Raw genomic sequence first — 19,034 nt, forward strand, 5'->3', positions numbered from 1 at the left:
AAGAGTTGCTCAGTGGCAAAACATTGTGATATGACATTAAATTTCACATTCTGAGTGAAATGCTATTGTACAGGTTTCAAAACGGTCACCATCACAATATGCATCAAAGTTTATTTGAAAATGAGTTAAGGTGGTTTCCTTCTCAAGGATAGACCATCACACCTGTACTGAGGTGTTCACAGGTATCATTCATTGCCTCTAAATGTACAGTAACTACCATCCCTCAGTCTGCTTGGCGATGCCAGTCTGTGATTTGTGATTTAGCTGTCACTAGGCACCCCATTTTGTGAGTGTGAGACCAGTGTAGTGAGGATAGAATATAAAACTTAGCATGATTAGCATGACTTTTAAATTTGTAAATATTATATTTATATTGTTATGAAATAATAAAACAATATTGTGCTCATGCAGAACTGATGGTTGAAAGATTTTTTGTTTTTTTGTTTTGTTTTTTTTTTAATCTAGGTTTTGTAGATGTTAGTGTAATTGTAGCTGAAAGATCAAAGGCTGGGATAGCTGAATGATGTTGCAGAAGAGAATTTACCACATAACCATTTTCAGTACAGTTTCTGCCGCCTGCTGTTCCTATTTTCCCTCAAGCTAGCCATTGACAACCCCCTGTGCATCCCTGCTCGTAAAAAATGATTGAGGAAGTATTTGTCATGTTTTTATGAGAGGAAACATTGTGTGATATGGAATGGCATCTAGTGAAGTCAGAATGATGACCATTTTCCCTTCATCCTAGCAGAGTGACTGATCTTTGAAACCTCTCTTTCTGCTATATATATATATTGCATTAAAGTGCAAAATCAGATTTTATTATGAGGAGTGCAGTGATGAGCCTTTTGGGGCAGTGCAGACAGATGCAAATGATTATAACATTTTATTGGTGGCTGTATTTTAATTTGTGCTTTTTGGGTAATGTTATTAATCTGAACTATGAATTGAATGAGTTGTTCAACTAGCCAAAAAAAATTATTGGTCAAAATTCTGGTAATACTGTAAAGGAAGTATTTGTTAATTCAGGAAGAATGCAACAGCAAACATGTTTATGAGTCTTTTCCTATGAAGTTTGAATTTACTGCATCATCAAATAGATGTTTTAAGGTTTGGAGGGCCCAAGAAGAACTTTGAAAGCTTAGGCTTGGTTATTTGTATTTGCTATATTCTCTGCTTTCTGAATCAATGAACATTTTTAATTAGTGGTAAAATCCACTAGCATTTAAATGATAACGTCATTTTTCAGTCTTAGAGAATAGGAAACAGTATGAATGATAGGCATTTTGTGTGTTGAATAAATGTATTGCCCTTTCAAAAAGTACACAAACTAGAAAGATTCAAGGAACTAGTGGAAACAATGTTAAATTAGTCAATTGATTTATGATTAAGACTTTGTTCCAGAAACACAGCAGCTGTGTTAGTTGAACTTGTATTATGATCAGATGACATTTATCATGATGTGTATAAGAACTGCTGAGCAAATAGATAAATAATTGAAGGACTTAAAAAATTAAGCATTTTATAGAGAATTTAGAAAAATAATTTAGTATTATTTCTGTAATAGGACTCATAAATATTTTTTAAATCTGCTAGTATTAATCAAATTCTTTTGGTATCCTCTTTTAAGGATTGGATTTATTACAGTTTTAATACAGTAATGTTGTATTAACACAAATGCTGAGTTGTCTAGAGTGTGCGTTTCATTCATGTAGCTGTTTCAGTTAGTATGTTGCCACAATCTTCTCTGTAGAAAAATGAAGTCATTTGTTTATTAAGAATATACGTGTGCACACATTTGGAAACTAATTGTATCAATTCATGCTTGTTCATCTTTGAGTTAACAGTAGCAGAAGAAAGGAGGATTTGATATTCTTCTCCAATATGATTATCAAATATTAGAAAATTAATACTTAGGTTCATTAAATAGTCATTAATGAACTTGCAAATCGGAATCATGACACACAGGTTTAAAAAACCTTAAAGGATTTAAGTGCATCAGTGTTGTATTAGGTTCTTGAAATTTCCAGCTTATAATGACCATGGCATTTCAGTAATATTTGTTACCTATTAATCAACAGGACAATTTGGCTTCTCTTTAGTTGTATTATACATTCTAAGATACTTTTAAAAGCATTTGGCTTTAAGGCTTCTTTCCTTCTCTGTGGGTTTCCCAATTTCATGGTATAATGTTGAAAATAAAAATTCAAGATACATGTCATGCTGCTGTAATGTTGTGTTACGCAAGATGGTGTGCCTTTGTGTCACCCTAACAGATTTGATGAACTGTGAGTGGAAAGCCAGGAAAGGAAGGAAACTGAGATAAGCTTAGGCTGTGGAATCCCCTGAAATAAACTGGTATGATGCCTATAGTGAATAAGTGCATGGGACAGTGGCACAGATTTACAATACATAAATGATTTAAAGCAGAAAGAGAAAGGGGCTCTCATACAGAAGCACGTGAGCAGGAGGAGAGTGCATCTCAAGTGTCCTCAAGTGTTTGGGACCAGTTTACATCTGCCTCAGCCTGCACAGCCAATAGTCAGGCATAATGGATGGTATAGTGCAAAACAACTGGAGGACACCAGGCTGGGGGAATTTAGTCTTGGCTACTCACGAGAAATCCTTACCTGTTGAATGTGGTATTCACTAGTGTTGTGCCAGATTTCTCATAACTAAGATTTAAATATCACTTCTTACAGCAAAACTCAAATTGTTTGATGAAATAAATTATGTGAAAAACTTCTTGAAGTATTTTGTAAGTAGTAAGTCTCAGTTCCTGCACCAAGATTGTACTCCTCTCTTTCTCTTTTAAGAAAATTACTGCTTTTGAAAATTCTTTAAAATAGAAAGTGTTACAGAATACCAGTACTGTTGCTTGCTAGTGTAAATATTCACGGTGTAATTATGTGCAGTATTTCAAAACTGATGGTTATGCTGTATTAAATAATAGTGTCGGGGCAGTTTATGAGTTCACCGGTTAGAAGTTTTAGAGCTACTGGTGCTTTGACATGTTGTGGGTTCCTGGAAGCCAAGCCTGCAACAGAGGAGTGCCTTCCTTCAGAGCTCTATGAAATATTAAATTTTCAGTTGAGGCACTGAGTGGGTTTCTGTGACATGACAACCTTTCCTGAATTACAAGGCACAGCAGGTTGCTGCATCATGCTTCTGCCAGATAGATAGTTTGAAGGCAACAAGCTCATGGCTTGTCTTAGAGGCTCTTGTTCCACAATGAATTGCTGGTTGTCTGAAACCACGTGACCCACCCCGTTATGGACTCAGGGAAGTGGTGACTGAACTACCCAAAGTCCGTTGCTGCCCTTGCTAAGCTAGTTCAGTCCATCACAAATGGCAGCCCTCCAGTACCTAAACACCATGGAAGAATGGCCACCATTGTCTCATTATCCCCCCATATGACTGTTAACCCTTTCTTGCTCACCATGGGCTTTCCCCTCTGTCTTCCTTATTGCTTTTTGCAGGCTCTGAGTTGACAGCCAAAAACAGCCTCTTCAAATTGCCTGAGGAGCATATCTGAGGAGCTGTCACTAGTTTGCTGCCACCCCACATTATTAAGCCCAAGAAAATTGCAGAATGTGTTTAAAAACAGTTTTTGTGAGACTTGCACAAGTGTTTACTTGTGGTGGTCTGAAATGGGAAGTGTCGTCTGGGCACTGTCCTGTTGAAGTGTAGCAGACAGCATCCATATTCATTGAGGCTGTGAATTGGTTTCACTTTTTTACTTTGTCCTCTCTTTACAGCTGTCAAGAAGTGAACTGTCAGGAGAGCTTTGCTTGCAAAAGGGAGTGGCAGTAGATCACACCCCTTTTTGGTGAGATGCATCACTTTTTTGGGAGAGACCTGGCTCCTCTTAGTGTCCTCATATTTTCCCATTCTTTCCCTGGACTCTAGGTACTCAGCAAAGTGGAAAAGTGCAAGCCTTTTTATAAGATTTTCACAAATGTGCACTTTCAGTTTTCTGATATGATTGGTCTTCCTTTGCCAGTGGCTTTTAAAGTTTCATCTTTCAAAGGGAAGGGAAGTTGGTACCAACTGAAAAGGTGAGACTGTATGCAGGCTAATTTGCCCCCAGTGGCCACCTGTCAGTTGTCTTGTTGTCAGCTGAAAAGTAATGCAGAAAAAGCACTGAAAGTGGGTGCACTGAAAGGGGGTGGTGACAGTTTCCCCCTGTCAGTTGAGCCCTCTGGCTTTTAAATGTTGAACTGTCCGTGCTTGCTGTCCTCTGCCATTCCAGCATTCCCCAAGTTTCTAGCTGCTGCAGCCAGGATAGCTGTTGACTTCCCCATCCTTTGGGGAGCTGTTACAGTTGAGTGCTTCTCCATTGAGGGGGTAGGCATGGATTGTGACTGTAAATAATAGTAAAAATGTTAAACTAATTGGCCAGTCAGATCAGTACAAGTGTTAGCAGTGTACGGGAGTACAAGGCATACTGAAGGAAGATGCTGAAATTGCAAATAAGCTAAAAGCATTACTTGCATTGGTTCTCACTGCATAATTAGTTGGCTATAAACCCATGCTCTGTCTCTGGTTATCCGTGCCATCTGTGCATCCCAGCAGCTTGGAATAGCAAGGGAGGCAACAAGGAAACAGGTCTTCTTGGCAGTGGATCCCTGATTGTCGCATGGTCTCCTGACAGAGGCCTTCCTGATGCCAACATTATCATCGTTTTGGTTTCAGGTTAAGTTCCCCCTTTATTCCCAGGTGCTTAATGGCATATGATGGGTTATGTCGGATCTTTTAAATAGGTCTAGTTTTTACTAAGTTTTGTTAGTTTCTCTAGCCATTTTAATTTTTTATTGGAATTTTGTGCTGCATTTTATTGTACTGCATTTTATTATTGTATCTGTACCTTATTATCTATTATTGTACCTGTTATGAATTGCTGTGAATCACCTAGAGAACTTTGGGCAGTAGAGAAATGAAATGAATTAATAAAATAGAGGGTAATCAACCTTCCAGAATTCTAGGTGGAGTACAAGGAGAAACGACTTGGTTCACTAATAAGTGGATTGGAATTTTCCTCCCATTTCCACACTTCTCCAAATGTTGTGATATAGTTCTTGGTTCTAAAAAGCACCAAAGCACATAGAATTTTAAGTTTAAATGTGTTGCAAAAATGTGCTGTATATTTTAGTGTAAAATAAAAAAACCCAAATACATATAAACTGGATTTTTTTTTGCTAATTGAACAGTTTATTAAAACATTAAAAATGAATTGTGCCCTATGATTTTCTGGGAAAAACATGTGATATAGTTTTGATTTTCCATCACATTACGTGAATGCACACGATCAAGTTCTGGCCTCTGATTGCCATCCCCAAGGGAGGCTTAGTTGATGGCAATAAGAAAGTTCTTTTCAGTGGTGGTCTCCCTATTTATGGAATGAACTCCCCACTGATGCCCACACGACGTAAACCTTAGTATCCTTTTGGTGCCTGGTTAAGACACCTTATATTGCAAAGCATTTTATTAGTTGTTTGGGGACTTTGTTAGCTACTTTAAAAGGTTGTTTGATCAATTCATATAGGTCATTGTAATTGTTCTGTGTGTTTTAATTTTTTTTTTTAAATTTTGTATGATAAATTCAGTAAGCAACCAATAATAAAATACAAATACAAATCAGTTAAAATCAGGATCTTAAACATTAAACCCTTACCTCACCCCCCAAAATCCAAAAAACTTTTAGATGCAGCAACAGTAAGTGGTTCAGTTAAAATGCCGTCTCTTCCTACTCCCTCATGTGCTCCCAGAATTGTATAATAAAACTTTTTCTTCAAAGCAATAGGTAAGCTATTTCATCGAACAACTCTGGGAAATGAATTGAAGCATAGCTCCATCCAATAATTTTAACGTATGGTGGAGGAGGTAGGGATAGAGGCACTCCCTAAAGCATCTTTGCTTTACAGGTTGACTCCAACACTTTGACTTGTTCCCGGAAATGAATTTTATCATCATCCCATTGGATCATTTTAGAAGTTCCCAGCAGTTCTTGAACACATCCCTGTTTGGATTGCATTTCAGTAGGGATGTGCTGGCCAGAGAATATATTATTGTGACTGGGCATCATTTTGCAGGAGTGGCTGTAGCTGGTGAACTCGTAGCTGTTCATGGCGCTCATCTAGGGATGTAGGAGCAGTGGTGGTTGTAGAAGCAGGTGCAGCAGCAAAGGCCGTGTGAAACGCTTCTTAGATTGACGCAATCTATGTGTGGTCGCATGTGAACCACTTAAAAGTGGACATTCTTAAGTTTGTTAGGGAATGCATGATTTTCGTATTATTTTAAAGCAGAGGTGGCTTGGGTATATTAGACGGAGCTGGTAAATGCTGTCAGACTCAGCATAGCATGTTTCTTCTAAAATCTAGCCTTGTGGCAGGGTGTACGTTCATTGTCATGTGCTCATAGTTTAAAAGACTATGTCTTAAAAACAAGTAGAGTTGAATTGTGGACTTCGGTCAGGCATTAAGATTGTGAATTTGGAGTCTTTAGAATTTGGGCATTGGGATTCTGTTGTGTTCCTCTTCTCACCCAGTTTTCTGTCTTTATCCTTCTCAGTCAGCGTTCTGTGTTCACCGGACATGCGCCGCCGTCTTTGAGATTTATTTATTCATTCATTCATTCATTCATTTCATTTTTATACTGCCCACTAGCAGTATAAAAATGAAGGCTCACAATGATTTAAAACAATTTAAAACATAAAATACAGTGTAAAAATTAAATACTTAAAATGGCATAAAATAAATGCAAAAACTGGAATAAAACCTATCAGCAGTACAAAGATTTAAAATACAATACAGAGTGTAAAACTGAAATTCCTGAGAGAATTCCTAGGAAAATAAGGTCTTTACCTGGAAAGAATATAAGTACCGGCTGAGCCATTGCATAGTCAAGGTGCCACAACAGAAAAGGCTCTCTTCCTAGTAGCCACCCATCTTTTGCCAGGGGCTCCCTAAGAAAGACAATGATCTTGGGGTCCAGGCTGGTATATATGGGAGGAGACAATTCTTAAGGTAACCTAGAGCCTCCCCCCCCATTTATGTCACTTGAAGTTTTGCCTGAGATTGTTGTTACTGTGACAACAATATATAGGCACTGGCATCCACTGCTTGAACATTGGAAATAGACAATATGGAACTTGTAATGTGGAATGTTCCAGTTCAACCAAGACTCCTGTTAGGCTATTCCATTCCTGCCCATGGTTTTGTTGTGAGTTACACCAATAAATTAATATTCCCTGGCCATGCGGCATAGTCAGTTCTTGTTGAGCTCTTTTGAAAGGGGCCCACCTGAGGCTTATGCCCCAACCATATTTTTGTACTTCTGTAAACCTTAGGTTTTCCCCAGGCTTGCAGACATGTCCATTATTTTAATTTACTAAAAGTATCTACTGTATGTGAGAGGTGGATCTCCATCTGAAAATTCATAGTTATATCATTTCTCAATACAATCGGGAAATAAGCCTCTTGGTTTACAACTAAGCACTAAACACATAGAGCAAAATCCCAGCTGCAATTTGAACTTGGAGATATTATAGCAGTTGCTTGCCAGAAGGGTCCCAGTCTCAGTCTACTGGCAGGAGGAAACCAAAGAGAGGACTGGTTCTGATGGGTTAGATTAGGTTCAGATTATTTGGGTTCTGGCCAGGCTCAGCACACTAGCAGCCCTTACACAACTGCCAGGTTTTTTAGAGCTTCAGTTTTAGAGCTTCAGCTTCCTCAGCCTTCTCCTCAGAAGTAGGGGAGGTCAAAGCAGTACTGCTTGAGAGAGGGAAGGTGGTGGACTAGTATTAGGGGAATGAGAACATCAGAGCAATGAGGGTTCCCTCATCAGATCTGACTTTATTTAGCTCATCATTCTCTTCCTGCAGTGGGCAGCCATATGCATATGAGTGTATCTGTATCCTCACCTGTGTTGATGCTGGAAATTGTACATAGTCGTCATGACAATGAGCTGCTGATAAGCACATTCTCCATGGACTTGTCTAATCCCCTGTCAAAGCCATGTACCACCAGAGCTATAGTTGCAAATTTCATAACTTACGCATTGTGTGAATCTTTTGCCAATAACCTTAATCTGTGAGCTAAGTAACTGGTCCCTCTGTAATCTAAGCTCTTTGATACCAGTTAGGAACCTTGGAGATCCCTAGATGTTGGACTACAATTCCAGTAATCTTGCCCGCCCCTGCCTCGCCTCGCCTTGCCTCGTGCACCGCCCGCACCACCTTTCTGGCCCATACCAGCACCTTTCAACTGGCCCCCTGGTGGAAAAAATTGAGGACACCTGCCATAGAGAATAACCATTGTATGGTGTGGGTAGGTATTCTTTGTCAAGTAGATATGATATGCCCTCGTGACCTACAGTGTGAGGAAGAACCTGCTCCTCTTCCTCTGTGGAAGCACCCGTAATAAATGACGCAACTGGCAGTTTAATTCTTCATAAAACTATAAAAGGGAGAAAGAAGCTTGTTAAGCTTCTTTCCTGCAGAACAAAGGCAAATCACTTAGAAGTACCCAGAATAATAGAAGAATGCTAAATTGTGTTTGTTACCATTTTTGTATTTGTGTCACTACTCTGATTTGGTTCAGGCTTTTGGCAACTGAGAATCAGTTGCTCCCTTATATCTCCCTCCCCTACAAACAACAACAAACAAAGCAGCCAGCACTGGCAGACAGTCTGCCCTGTAACTTTGGGTTTGGCCCTCAGTAGGTGTCAAGCACAGTGGCCTGCCTCTTTGCCGAGCTTAGTCACAAAGAATACTCCACACTGCTCCAGCATTTCCACTGGTTCCTGATTTGCTGGGAACAATTGAAGTGTTGGTTTGGACTATATAGGAGGCCATTACCTGGGTCAGTATCTTTTATTCTTTGTACCAACACAACCAGTAAAATCAGTTGAAAGCCCACTCAAGCAGATTCAAGCAACAACTTCTAAAGGACTTCTCAGTCACTGCATTTTAACTGTGGAACTTTCCTTAGAGGACTGTCACTTTCTAGTAGAGAATACCCTGCTATGATGATCTTAGCTTCTTCTTTAAGCTGCCATTCAACAACCAGGATTAAATGAGTGCACATTTTAATTTGACTGAATATTTTGCTTGAGTTTTGTGTGGTTTCTTTTGTTACCTACCGTGAATCCTTTGGAAGGGTCAGACTGGAAATGTATTCATATAATATTAGCACTAATAGAAAATAATACTAGCTTTCCTTGCATAATGTATAGTAGCAGGAGCAGTAGGGTGAGTTAAATAAGTTTATTATATACATAAAATCTGATTTTCTACTTCCTTAGAAACATTATAAGCAGATTTTATATTTTGTGCATTAATAACTTCATCCTGCATGTGAAATCAGAAGTGTATTTAGTTAATATGGTATACTGAAATGTATGCAGTGTTGGATCATGCATGATTTGAGGCTTTTAATTAAAAGCAAACCGTTCAGCCAAAAAAAAAAGTCTTTGGCTCCCTCTGTCAGCCTATTTTATTTGACTTGCACATTTTCTGACTTTGTGCAACGCACACCTGTCTTAACAGATTAAAGACACAATCCTGTGCAGGTATATGCAGGAAAGGTCCTCTAACTTTCAGTAGTCACTTGCCAACTCTGCTGACTGGTGCATTCAACCATTCAGAGACTTTTAGTATTGGGACGGCATATAAAAAATTCAAATAAATAAATGCTGAGAGGTGTAGGATTTTTTCTCTCTCTCTCTAAGCCTGCATCAGATTGGCCTCAAATGGCTAAAAATATCAGCATTTTTCTCTTGGGTCTAGTTTGGTTGAATGAAAATAAACCAAATTAAATAATCCAAAATACCATTGGTAGTATGTATCTGTTTACACTGGAAAAAATAATTGGTATATGTCAGTACAGTGCCTTCCTAAACATTTTTCTCTCCTTCTGGTAATAACAACTCTGCTATATCCTAGGATATCAGCGTGATACATATTCGGAATGCTGGGAAGGCTTCCTCCTTCCTTGTGGTATTTAATGACAGTATGTTCTATACATTTGGTAGTGGTTTAATGTACAGCTTTTTCATTGCCCTGCTGACATTGAGGGTAACTGGATTGTTCTGTTCATGGTTTACAGCAGATCAAAATGATTTGATATGCTAAGCTTTTTCTGACAGAAGATACAAAGTTTTGACAAACATGTATGGCACAGCAAGTGTCCAATTCTAAAGAGCAAAATAAATGCAAACCACCATTATGGGGAACACAAACAGGCTGAAAGCAAGTTATTAGTAAGCAAATAATTGTTGAACTGTTATGAATGGAATAGGATGTTGAAATAAGACATGATTGGCTGATGTTACATATGTCCTTGATTACCTTCCTTGTGCTTTTATCCTAATAAGTGACATTCTTTGTATTCCCTTGGATGGCTAGACAGTCTGACACTAAAGAAGAATAAATATTGCATGTGGTACACATTAAGCTGTCATCTAAGACAGCATTTATAAAAAGTAACTGGTGAAATTCATAAGAAATGCTGCAGCACTACAGTTTCCCGGCTCCAGTCATAATTGTCAAACTTCTTGACACATTCAGGTCTTCTCAAGTGACTTCAGTTTACTGTTGCTTAGTGTGTGAATATTTTTGTTCATTTTTATTTTCAGATGTTGTTAGATAGGTACATTGGTTATCTTAATTTACTATTTTATTTATTGAATATTCCTTTAATTAAGGAAAGTAAAGAAAGAACAGTAATCTGGAAATTCATTAGATGGACACCCAAAAAATCTAGAAAGAAAAAGCACAAAATACTTGAATTATATTAAGATTATGCAAATAAATTCCTATGTGCAAGCTACAGTTTGGTGTTTATAGAGCAAAAGCAACAAAGGTTTGAATAGTTTATAAAATAATAGAATTTATCTATAATCGAGTTGAATTATTGGGAAGGATCCAATAGTGTTTGGTTGCTAGGGCCATGTATGTTGCGATGGGGTGGTGTGGGGGGAAGTTGCTCAATGACAACAGTGCTTGTAGCATGATGGGTTTCCCAGAAAAAAACCCACTGTGTTAGCAGGCACTACTGAAGTGCAGTGTTATTGCCTGCCTTCCTGCATCCCTTCATGCCCCCACCAAAATTTGCTCCAGAAGGAGAATTTCTGGGGCAGAAGGGGGACAGAGGGGAGGGGCAATCAGTGAAAAATGAGCCTCTCCCCATTCCACTGATGAAAGCCTTCTGTCAGCCTAAGGAAACTAATTATACTTCACCCAATGACTGTTCCTTCTGAAGAAATCTATCTCAAGCCTTTGTTGTTTTGCATTTCTGTTATCAGATTGGCCCAGTGAATATTATGATCTCCAACAACTGGATTAAATACCAAATTGTGGCTTTAAACAAATAAGCAGTGTAATTTAAATTTTTTAAATTTGGGTCTGTGGATAATGCTTAATGTAGAAAAAGGCAGTTCATAAAGTTGAAAGGAACACTTTGTGCACCTGGCAGAGTGGCATTCTTGACTGAGGGAAAATCTAGTATTATATGAACAAGCAAGCCAGTTGTGAGATGGGGCTTTCTCCCTCCTAGAATCTGTTCCAGAGGGTCTTCTAACCCTTCAGAGTAGATTTTGAGAATGTGCGCTGGACTTCTGTCCCCCTTCTTCCAGTTCTGTCAGTGGGAAGACTTACTTGGTTATCGGTCTATGGGTTTAGACCGATGGAATAATGTGTGTTTTAATAATGAAAATGGCTACGGACCTATATTTTAGAATTATCACTTTGGTAAAAGATCTTTTTTCTATATGCCTTTGTAACAGGATGATTCTAACTAACTAATTTAAAATGCTAGATTTACTGTAATTACAAAGTCAATTTTTGTGGTATTATACAAACTCATCTAAAGAAACATGGCATCGTTTGGATCTAAAGTGGCATCTTAACAAAAAATAATGTCTGCCTGTACAATATAATATACATATGTTCCCGGTGAAGTACTTCTTCAGATAAATAAATGTAAATGCCACATTTACAAGACAGAACAGTACAAGTGACATTGACATCTGCCAAACTTAAAAAATACAAGATTTGAGTTAGCCTAAAGTCTGCAGTCCTGGCACGTTTCCTTGGAAGTAAGTTTGTTGATATGAATTGGACTTACTTGTAAGTAAAGTATTGGGGATTGGGGTGTAAATAACCTATTCAGGTTGAAGAAACTTTTCTCCCAAGTATAACACTGCTCAAATGTTACCTGTAACTGTTAACTCTCTAGACCACTACAGAGCACAAAATATTTGCCCAACTGGTAAATTGAACTGTAAGTCCCACTGTGGGAAATTGCTTTGCTGTGCTCCAAACAGCAGTTATCTTAGTAATTGTAGCTGAATTCTTTTGTAGCTAATAGACCACTGATGTCCTTTTCTCATTGCAGAGAATTATTTTATCTTTAGTATTTTAATTGCTAAATACAAATATACCATGTGTTCTAATAATTTAAAAATGAATAAGTGGCATAATTTTAATTGGTGTCTGGAGATGGCTGTATTTTTGTTCCAGTTTATACTATACATACCTAGCATTTCACATTCTAAACTGGAGCTCACAACAAGGAGCTTATCAGAGCAAATTGTCTAGTCCATCCCCTTCCTCACTCAAAACCTAATGACCCTTTATCATCATGGTTTAGATTGCTGGACACAGATGTGAGAAAATACAAGTAATCTACAGGTAACTACAGTAGCTGCACTGATGTTCTCGGGAAACTGACTGCTGAGAAGATAAAAAGCTTCCCACAGAGTTTGTGACTTTCCAGCAGCAAAGCGCATCATGAGCTCATACATGAAGTTTTATTTGTTGGAGACTCACAATAAGATGCATTAGGACATTCAGCAGGGACTCATTTTAGATGAGCTCTAAAATTCTGTGAGGTTGATGTACTAGTACATAGTATCATACAATAATAAATCCAACAATGCCAGTAAGGTTTTCTTTTTTAGTAGACTTGAGGTGCCAGAAGCGAATAAGGGGTATTAATATTGAAATTGTGCACTTATTTTCTAGAGGAGCCATCTAATATAGGTCTGACATGTTTTCTTTGTTACAGTATATAAGTACTGTGCTAAAAGCCATTTTTGTATGTTGGAAAGTAGTTTTCTGAAATACTTTAATATATTCTGAAAGGAATTGTTTGTTGCCAGATAACTATTCTTCTGTTGTACTTTTGACTGAGTAGAATGCTGAGTCCATAAACATTCAACTCTGTTAACCTGCCAGTTGTAAGAAAGGGAGTCTCTACATTAAAGCATAAACAGTATCTTGCTATCAACAAGTATCGTTTACACTTGCCTCTTGAGAAAACACACAGGATCTTCTAAAAATCATTTATATTGTAATTCTGTTTAATGTTTTGTTTCTGTTGGATGGAAATTACAGCAGATACGTACTTTTTCTCTGATAAACAAGATAAATTATTTTTTCCTGTTTCGATAGGCACTTGGTCTGTTAAATAGTTGATAAATTACAGCCTGATCCTATGGCTATTTTAATAGCAATAAGCCCCACTGAATTCAATAAAACTTATTGCGTGCACTTGGACATAACCCTAACCCATAGTTCAGTGCTAAATAACGAACTACTCATGTGCTTCTCTTCTGCATAGAAAAGAATGGAACTCAGCTTCCATTTTCAGCCATTCAGTTTCTTTTATCCCAATCTTTGGTTTCTGTTATCTGTGATTTATGGCCTTCAGGTTCAGTCCAGCATTTTATGTAGCCTGCAGTACACTCTTCCTCTTAGTCCTTCTTTTTAGGGTGGAGGAGTGTTGACTGCTGAAACACAAAGGCCTCTAGTCATGCTTTTAGCAGCAGAGTTCAGTAGCAGATGCTCCCTCCCTCGTCTTTTCTCCTGGAAGGACCAGGACCAGGTATGCCCTTTCAAAGGTCTCAGGCACTGGGCAATCTTCTGCCTGAAGGAGGAAGCCTTTGAAAGGTGTGGTAAATGCTCTAGCAGAGAAAGGTGGGAAACGGTGGCAGAAGGAAAGAGGAAAGCACTGCTAGGAGCTGCCTAGACGTTGCTCAGAGTACTACCTGGTGATGATTTAGTGGGAATTGCTGGGAAAGGGGAGGAGAGCATAAGGGGCAGAAGACTTCCAAATTCTTGATTAATTTTCTTCTGTAGATAGTGGCTCCTGAGAGGGGGTAAAACAAATGAATAAATAAATCCACACCCTTGATTTATAGAAAAAGCCAGGACTGTAATTTGACTGTTGATTGCTTCCCTAAGCCTTGAGAGAGGAATCCAGGGCCAAATCGGGCACTTCAGAGGTTCCCGTATGGCCATGCCTCCCCCCCCCCCCCCAATTTCCCGACACTCGGGGAAAATTTGGGGGGGTTTTTACGGTTTAACTATTCCCCCCCCCCCCCCATTCAGAAAGGTTGAAATGCCTCCTCTGAGTAAGAGAAGTAGTTTAAAGTAAGAGCTTTAAGCTGAAGGATGCTGGGGGTTTTGTTTGTTTGTTTTTTTGTATTTTTGGCCCCACCTCATTTGTCCAACATTGGAATGTGGCCTCTGAGAGGGCGTCCAAAATAGAATTTGATCCTCAGGCTGAAAGAGGTGCTCCACCTCAGCCCAGGGGTGTGCAGTTTGTTGCCCTTAGGAAGCCTTGGCCTACAATTCCCATCATCCCTCACTGTTGGCTTTACTGACTAGAGTTTGTGGAAAATGAAGGCCGGAACATTTGGACACCCACAGGTTGACTGTCCCTGCTCCAGAAAATAGTTGGTAGTAACCACAGTTTGCACAGGATAAGTAGTGTGATTAGTAACATTGTAGAAATGATTTCCATATCTGTTTTATCAATTGAGTCCCCATAACTTGTACCAACTTTTACTTCCTTGACCATTAGAAGGCAGTGCAGTATCTTTTGGTGGTGTGTCTCATCATATGTATACTGTTGCATTTGCTTTTAGGAAGTGAACTATTTTATATCAATGTGTCATTGAGTATTTAAGATGGTATAGATATAATAAGTTGCTATGCTGTATCATAGGATGCATCCTATATGGCCATACAATGCCAGAGAAACACCTGAGACCAAGGATAAAAATATGCAATATTACCATCTTGTCACAACCAGATTATATGCTTTTCCTATTCTTCATGCTTGTTTCTCTCTACCTGTTGCTATTTATGTACTATCCACATAAAACTGAGTACTGGAGGTAGTCTTCTCTAAATAGAAACACGTGGACTGAAATTTAACAGCAATATTCAGTAGAAATCACAAAAGGCAGTAAAGTTCTTAAAACAATTTACCTCATTATAGGAAAAGAGACATTCACCAAAAGGTGCCCATCAGATTTATTTTACATTCCATTTTAATATTAGCTTGCCAGTCAGCCTTTACCATTTCTATCAGACACAAGTAATTGCCAGTGCGGGTATTTGATGGCATATAACAAATAGGTGGAATAAATTGTTTGCATCATTCTTCATTGCAAGAAGAATTCTCAAAATATGCCAACATATGAACAGATTTGAAGGGGTTGTATGCATAGAATCTTATCTGAAAGAGATGGCAGAGGCTGGGCTATCATCCGCTACTGCTGGGAGGCGGGACCTGGTTTGTATATCACAAACAAGTGGGAGCAATTGACGATTGCAGTTCTGCTGCATGTGACTTGCCTAAATTGGCAAGTCACCTCCTTGGTCACCTGTTCTTCCAGCCCCTGGCTCTGCCTCAAAAATCTAGTTGGGATGGAGGTATGATCGATTGATTGATTGTTATCCTGCCTTTTTCCTAAAAAGGGCTCAAGGCAGCTTGCATCTCCATCTTATCCCCACAACAACAACCCTGTGAGGTAGGTTGGGCTGAGAGTCTGTGACTGGCCCAAAGTCACCCAGGTGGCTCCATGGCTGAGCGGGGACTAGAACCCAGATCGTCTGAGTCCCAGTCCCAGGCTCTTAACCGCCACACCACACTGGTTCTTCAATACTATCTGGTATTGCAGATAGTTACCAGTCTTTTTTTCCATCCTTGCTTTTCTAGACAAGTTCTAGCCCACCAAGATACCATTAATTTTCTGAGGGTAATAGCCAAAGTTTGAGAGTTAGGACGATCCACCACTAATTCAGCAAAACACTGTGGATCCTTAAGCAAATGGAATCTAGTAGAAATGCTGGTTTAGAGCTCTGTTGACCTATTCCATTGATTGATATGACTTATACTCCACCTTTCTATTAAAAAAAAGTTAGAAAGAGGGGGCACACATCAAGGTGGCTTATAGGTGCAAGTAAAAGTGATTAAAGCAATGCATCTTTCCACTTGCAGGCGAAACCTACTTTATTCAAGGTCTTTGTCCTGTAAACGAGTTTGCTAGTTTGGGTGCTATTTTTGTGTTTTCTATAATTGTTATGCTTTTATTATATTTTGATGCATTGCTTTAATCACTTTTACAAGAGGGGAGCACTCCTAGACTCCCTTGGCAGGGACTTTGGCAGCCTTGGAGCGCTCATCGAAAAAGGCATACTCTTGTGACACCACTGACTGTGATCTCAGAGAAGAGCCTTTCCAGAAAATTGTAAGACCTGTGGATCTCTCTCTTGAGCAATTGTAATGCACTCTACATGGAGCTGCCTTTGAAAATGGTCTGGAAAATTCAGCTGATTCAAAATAAGGTGATACAGCTATTAATGGGGACTGGCCCTCAAGATCATTGTATCTCAGTCCTCTTTCAGCTGCACTTTCTCCCAGTTGAGGTCTGGGCCTGATTCTGAATGCTTGTACTAACATTTAAAGCCCTATAAAAAGCTTGGGGCCAGGTTATCTGAAGGAGTACCTCCATCTGTATGTACCAATCCAGACCTAAAGATAAATCTTTTGAGGTCCTTCTTAGGGAGCCTGCACTGAAGGAAGTGAGGGGCGGGGGGTGACAACTAGAAAAAGGGCCTTTTTGGTTGTGGCACCCCATTTATGGAATCAGCTCTTCAAAGAAGTATGCTTGGCACTTACTCTTTTCTCTTTCTATCACCAGGTGAAAATCTTATTCTCTAGATATGTTAATAGTTAAACTTTAGTTCTAATATTGTATTTTATGTCATTACTGTGCCTGTATTGTTAACCTGATTGTGGTGGTGGTGGCCTTGTTGGATTGTATTACTATGCTGATGTTTGTAAGTTGATAATGGCAACAGTGGCCTTTTTGTCATTGATTGTTTTAGTGATTTTATTGGTGTTACTGCTTTGTTGTATTGTGTCTGTTTTACGTCTTTGTGAACTGTCCAGAGCTATTGCATAGCTAAAAAAGGAGCAAAATACATAAATATGGGAGAAGTCAATTTTTCTGAGAGACTGGTCCCAAGGTATGTAAGACTTTAACTCAAGTCATAAGTAGCACCAAACAGACCAGTAGCTAGTGAAGCTGCTGTAACAAGGAAGCTGCTTGCTTCCTTGTGGTATTCTGGCCACAGCATTCTGAACCAGCTGAAGTTTCTGGAACGGTTTTTGAAGGCAGCCCCGCAAGAAGGATGTTACCAGAGTCCAGTACAGCAGGCCAGTAATGGATCCAGTTGGCAAACTGACCTTGGCTGTGCAGACACACTCTTGGCTCTTGAACATCCAGCTTCAGAACTGAGTTGAAGAGAACACCTGAACTGTGAGCCTGAGCTGTCAGTGAGTGCAACCACATGCAGCACAGGTTGAATCCCTATCCCCTGCTCTGCCTTTTGGGTAGGCAGAGACACTATGTCTGGTTAGCATAGAACCAGCACAGCTTCCATTGATTTAGATGGAAGGCGAGAGATGCAGTTAGGTGTCATGAGCATCTTGCTGACACCAGACCCTAAAACTCAAGCAATATATCCAGTTTCATGTATATATTAAATAGTGTGTGGAATAAGATGGACCACAGGGAACACCACAGACCAATGACTGCAGCATTGAACAGGAATCCCACAACATCATCCTCTGAGATGGCCATGCCAAGACCAGAGCCAACATACATCCATGCCTCCCAGTCCCACCTCAGACAGATGTCTCAGAAGGATACCCTGGTCAGTGGCATTGAAAACCATGGAAAGGTTCAGAAATTTGTGGAATATTAGTGAGTGGGCAGAAATTACACAATACAGAGGGGTTTGGGGTGGCTTTTCTTTTTAAGAAAAGGTTTTTCTTGCCTCCTTCTTTGGGCAAGATGGAATCATCCCTTGCCATAAAGAAGTGTTCACCACTCAGCCAGCCCCCTCCCTCTGGGCTGTTTTTATAAGCCAGGAATGGCACAGTTCCAATATGTGAAAGGTAGGTCTCATCTCCCCAAGAATCTTGTTCACATTTTTGGCCTGTCCAAATTGAAAGGATCCACTATAACTGGACAAGCAAAAGCCAAAGTTACATCCACAAGCTTGAATGTAAATTGTATCAAGTATGGCATATACAAATCAGTTGGATATGATCAATTTTTATCTGCAAAGTGTTGTGCAAATTTGTCATAATAGGCAATTGTTAATTGGGCCATTTCTCCTCAGAGATCAACCAGGCTTCAGCAGAATCACTCGCCAAAGTGACAGGAAAATCCCCAGGCACTGTTACTAAGTCATCCAGATTCATCAGGCTTCTGGGCAGACCATCTTAATCAGTCCCTGTGGAGGTTCTGAGTCCCAGCAAATCTCCAAGTTTCAGGTCATGATCTGTCCATGACGATGGAATAATAAAAAGTTCCTCTATGTTCACATCACCTTCATCCTACCCTACACAGAAAACTAGATTCAGAATGTGCCCTGCTTGAATGAACGGGGCCAGATGCTAATTGAAACAAATCCATGGATGACTTGGAGGCCGTGAATTCCTGAGACATCCTAACAAGATGGCCTGAGCAAGTACATTTATGTCTCCCAGTACAGCAAGCCTCAGAGGCTTAAGCACTAATCCTACAACCCTCTTAGCTAGCTCAGGAAGGGAGACGGTTTAGCAATGGAGTGGGCAGTATACCAAGATAATTCCTTTTGGGTACGGAACACACCTTCATAAACCCATACTGGAAAACTGAAGGATAGGGGAATAGAATTAGGATAAACCCCT

The 19,034-nt window shown here is 39.4% G+C and overlaps 1 protein-coding gene across 3 annotated transcripts in view; it reads left to right on the forward strand.

The window, feature by feature from the left end:
• The window catches only part of OLA1 (Obg like ATPase 1), a 113,954-nt gene that overhangs the window by 66,872 nt on the left and 28,048 nt on the right, over window positions 1-19,034 (forward strand). The gene's annotated exons all lie outside the window — the stretch shown is intronic.

The sequence above is a fragment of the Varanus komodoensis genome, unplaced genomic scaffold, assembly GCF_004798865.1.
Source record: "Varanus komodoensis strain SLA01 unplaced genomic scaffold, ASM479886v1 scaffold9, whole genome shotgun sequence".
Lineage (NCBI taxonomy): Eukaryota > Metazoa > Chordata > Lepidosauria > Squamata > Varanidae > Varanus > Varanus komodoensis.